The 5152-nt window shown below is 34.7% G+C and overlaps 1 non-coding gene across 1 annotated transcript; it reads right to left on the minus strand.

The window, feature by feature from the left end:
* Positions 1-2448: 2448 nt before the first annotated feature.
* On the minus strand, positions 2449-2522 carry trnaa-agc (transfer RNA alanine (anticodon AGC)). Its single transcript has one exon. It is a non-coding gene; the product is annotated as a tRNA-Ala (tRNA).
* Between the last annotated feature and the right edge of the window lie 2630 nt (positions 2523-5152).

The raw sequence follows: 5152 nt of genomic DNA on the forward strand, positions 1-5152 counted from the left end.
CTTTTACATGGTGGTATCTATAATTATGCATGAGTACTGCTTAAGTTCATTTCTACACCCTGTAACATAAAAATAATTATGTGTTGAATTAACATCAATTAATGATGCATTTTACTGGACAAATCACCTCCGTCAAAACTACCACACTGTGATTCTTACTGATGTAGCAAAATATGTTATTAACTCTGAGATCAGTTTCTTTAAGAAATTGTCGTTTTACTGTTACAGTTTGTATGGGTTTGGGTGGTGCAGCAGTCTATTACAGCAGCCCACCATTCTCATTTAAATAAAATCTGTCTTTAGATGACAACTTTAATTTCATGAAGAGTGTGAACAGCCTTGTTAAAATGACACTTTTTGAACCCTGAATTCTGAGCTACAAGCTTTATTTGAATACAGCCCCAGAATGCAGTTTGAGACGCAGTCTGTATTAATGGTTTCAGAAAGCAGCTTAAAAAACAGTATAGAAATATTGCAACTGCCCCTGGTTGTATGAATAGCTCCCCACAGAGCTTCTTAGACCCAGAGGTGTGTACTAAAAGTAATCACTATTACTAAGTTACATTAGTGATTGAGAAAGCATTAGACTCTTTCTTCTATTTTTCTATTTCTTGTACCCTGGGTGAAACCAGACCTGCAGCAACCCTGACCAAGAAAAAGTGGTTAAAAAAATAAAAAGAGTGACAGAATGATTCTAATATTTCTATCTTCATAAAACTTATGTTTATTGTGCACAAATGAACTGTAAAGACATATTTTTCCAGGACCACTTTTGCCAGAGAACTTTTTTTTACACTATACGTAGGGGTTGCCATAGCGGATCATTCTGTTGGGCATACATAATTTGGTACAGTTAATATGCTGAATGCGTCCTCTTTGCTGAAAACCTTATTTTGTCAAGGCTTGGGACTGGCACTTAGAGTGCACTTCCCAATGGCTAGACTTTTTATTCATCTCCTCCCCCAGACAAAGTCAAGCATGTCTATGTAGGCAATCGGAGGTGGTCTTGCATGTCTTACTACTGCCCTGATTATGTGCATTATTAAAATACTACATTATTATGTGCACTATTTTCTACTAAATATAGTAGAAAATGCCTTATTTACAAAGTTCTGCTCTAAATTCAGTTCATTCAGATGATGAATTAAACCACCACCTACATTTTACATTCCTGCAAATATTGATGAAACTTGATGAATTTAGTTAATTTACCAGTGTGAAAATTTATTTTCCAGTTTAAAAGACCAGTCAAATGCAGTAAGTGTGAATAGCTAATTTTGAGGTTGATCATGTCTGATTAAAGAAGATTAGACAAACACAGCTGTGTGAATGTGTGTGTGTTGTGTCTGGCAGGGTCAGGGGTGTTTGACCTCAGGGCACTTTGTGTGTGTTGGTCTGGTATCAGGTTCCCTCCAAAATTCACTGGCAATGTGTCTGTAAGAAATCACACACACACACGGCTAGACATACCATTTCTTTTGCTGTCAGTCTACTCTGTCCACTTTTTCTAAAATTGAAACAAAATAAAAATAAATTAATTTTTATGTAACTAGCATTTGAGTAAAAAGTATTTTATTTATGCTTCAGTTTGTTTAAAAAAACTTGCACACTGCACCTCTCAGATCATGCAAAAACTGACCTTTAATTCCAACTCAACACCAAGTGCAGATCAGCCCCAGTCAGGATGGGTTGCCAGGTCTCCATCAATCCATAATTATAAATCTGGTCTGGGTTTCCAAGATGAAAGTATTAAATATTTAAAAATATGTTAGTTTATTCATAATTAAAACCTTTATTAAAACATTTATTTATATTACATGGTTTCTATTAAGTTTATTTATTGTACTCTTTTTTGTGTGCTGGTTTTGTCAGGCAAACGTCAATCATGATCACAGCAACATTAATGGGACTTAAGGGGTCTGACATCTAGATCATTTCAGTCAACAATATACAGTAGAACTATCTTTAGAACTACTTTAGACTTTAATACATTTCTATTTTTCTGTATAAATATATATATTTTTCTATTTTGTCCACTCTGTAACTAATGTGGCTGAGCAGTCACAAAAGCATTTCACTGATAGTTGTTCTGTGTATGACTATGTATGTGACAATTAAACCTTGATTGGATTTGATTTTTATTTGACATACTTTATTATAAATTAATTTATGTCTTCGAATAATTTTCTTGTCCCCATGTTTTGGCAGCTTCATACTTGATTGTTTTTAGCATTTTATTGTACATTTAAGTCCTACACCATAGACAGAGAGCAACTAGTTGGTGTCAATGAAGTTTGCACGATTAGCTGCAACTTCATTTACATTTATATTTACATTTTCGGCATTTGGCAGAAGCTTTTATCCAAAGCGACTTACAGTACTGTTACAGTATACTGTTTAAGCAATTCAGGGTTAAGGGCCTTGCTCAAGGGCCCAACAGCAGCAACCTGGCAGTGGGAGGGCTTGAACCAGCGACCTTTGGATTGCTAGTCCAGTACCTTAACCACTAGGCTACAACTGCCCTACAACTTTAATAAATCCAACATTAATTCAAGACACAGTTAAAGCACAGAATGCAGACACATCCATGATACAGATACCAACACTTTGCCCTAATACAACCAACACTGAGTATAACACAATAAAGGATACAAAGTTATAAGGATATAAAGTTTCCCCAACAGCTTGTAATTACTTCATTTTGATTGTGTTAAACATGGCGTTAAAATCCAAACAAACAAACTTCATTTTGATCAGGGTGCAGGGGTTTAAAAAAAAGAACATAGGCTAATGCTAACCCATATTAATGCCAAAATGAGAAAATGCTCATTTATTTGCTAAGTGAGAAAATGCTAACACAATTAGCAGCAAACCTAAACCTTCATCTTGCAGGAATGCAAAACCCTCACAAACAGACACAGTCTATATGTGCAGGAGCAGTTTGACATTGTAACTTTTTATTTTAGTAAAATCAGCAGACGAATCCAACAGCTCAGATCTTAGTGAATATAAACCTGACAGAGAGGAACAGTGCAGTTCAAATAAAATCAGGAGCTAATGGGCTACACGTGAGAGGAATTAGAAATTATTTTTACAATGGTGACCTCTGGTGGATAGAGATGGAACTGCAGTGTGCGCAAGAGTAACAGTGGAATGAACAGTTCACCAAGTTCCAACTAAACCATTGTCTTTCTTTCTTTCTTTCTTTCTTTCTTTCTTTCTTTCTTTCTTTCTTTCTTTCTTTCTTTCTTTCGGAAAATTTAAAGCTACATTAAAATATGCCACATTTAAACTGGCCTGGCTCAGATAAAAACAAGTATGTAAACAATATCTCATGGAAAGTCATGGCAATATTTGTAATCATTGATTCTAAGTTTGTAATGTAAATGTGTGTTTTTACTGTTTTCTATATTTAAATGTTTTTTGTCATTTTGTATGCTTTGGTGTTTATGCTTGTTGTGTCTCTTTTTGTGTTTTTTGTGCTGCAGAACAGGAACCTGCTGTAAACCAGTTCTTATCTGAGCCAGGCAGATTCTGAAAAGATTGCAAGTTCTTTTAATGAGTACTTTCTTACATCTGTTAAAGAGCTAGCATCTAACTTTGATGCCTTATCTCATTTTTCTCCTTTTCAGAATCCGTAATAATGACACCCTACAATGAAATATGAAAATTAGCCTTGTTTTTCTTGCTATTTTCACCAGTAATTACTTTTTGTGTTCCATAATGTTTTAGGTTTAGAAGCACTTTGCAAAATTTTTTCTTTAAAATAATAAAATTAAAATCTTTGCCTTCCATAGTTCAGCAGTACTGTACATTTATTTCGAATAACCATAAAATGTGTTTTACTCTAGTGTTTTTAATCGTCTATATGTTTTTAGAGAGTTTGCCTTCTGTTTCAGTAATTGTAGAATTTCATTATTTATCCAGGGTAGCCTGTTCGTCGTGAGTCGTAGTGTACTTTTTGCGTATTTCCTCCAATCTACTATGAAACTGGACTAATATTTGCTCTGGATTTTCAGAAAGTATTTTGTTATTCCAGTCATTATTTCCAATTTCCGCATTAAATTGTGATAGTTTAGATTTTGGTATTTTTGTAATAAATCGACAAACATGACTTTGCAGAATTTTTACTTTTTTCCGAACAGCATAAACAAGTAAATGATCCGATATACTGTAGATGTATGTATTACTCCAAAAGAAGAAAATTTACTGATTTGCAAATATAAGGTCAATCTGCAACCATCAGTGATGTAGGCCTGTCTGAATAAGTGTGAAAACTGTGACTACTACCCCTCACCATAAAAACATTAAAGACATTTAAAAGGTGACCTTTTAAATACAGGTACGGTCAGTTAGGGCAGCTCCTGCCACACTTGTTAGGGCAGCTCTTGCCACATTTTTACGCCTAAGGAATGACATATTGACCCTGACCTTTCCCCAGGAGACCCCTCTGCTCTGATTCGGATCTGAGAGAAAGTTCACCTTTAGCGGAGCAGAAAGTAGTGTCAGTGTGCATCGAGTGATCACAGAAACACATCACTTTTACTTAAAATAAACCACATCACCAGTGGCAACTGCTATACAGCGACAGCTGCCCTAACAATTTGAGATTTAACCTCCTCGACAAATTTGTCCTCCCAAATCTAGCAGGAATCAAAAACTTTACAATAACAAATTAGATCCTCTGAAAGAATTAACTCAACTGTAGCAGGTTGTGTATTAATTATTGAAGCAACAAGGCTAACATTGTTAATAAGTAATTACAAGCCTATGAAAAGTTGTGCCAGTCATATGAACCAGACATGTTTATGTTGCTGTATGGAGGACTGTGAAGTGCCGGTCAAACAAAGGTTTTGTTTGCAAAAATGTCTAAAATAAAAGGCTTTTATTAAGCTTGCGTTATCAGAAATAATTTCCATATGGCCAGTGAAGTTAGAGTCCTGATCAAATAAAACAAATGTCAATGTATACAATAAAAACTAACAAACTGCTGATTTGAGTTTTTTGCATTTTACGATTTTATTCACTCAGTTCTGTATCAAACACACACTGATGAGCAGATATTTGGCAAAGAGATTTTGAAGCATTTTTGTGTTTTTATATTAAATCAAAACTTTGGCAAAATGTGTATGTGTGAATACTGAGGAATCAG

This window comes from Trichomycterus rosablanca, chromosome 3, assembly GCF_030014385.1.
Source record: "Trichomycterus rosablanca isolate fTriRos1 chromosome 3, fTriRos1.hap1, whole genome shotgun sequence".
Classification (NCBI taxonomy): domain Eukaryota; kingdom Metazoa; phylum Chordata; class Actinopteri; order Siluriformes; family Trichomycteridae; genus Trichomycterus; species Trichomycterus rosablanca.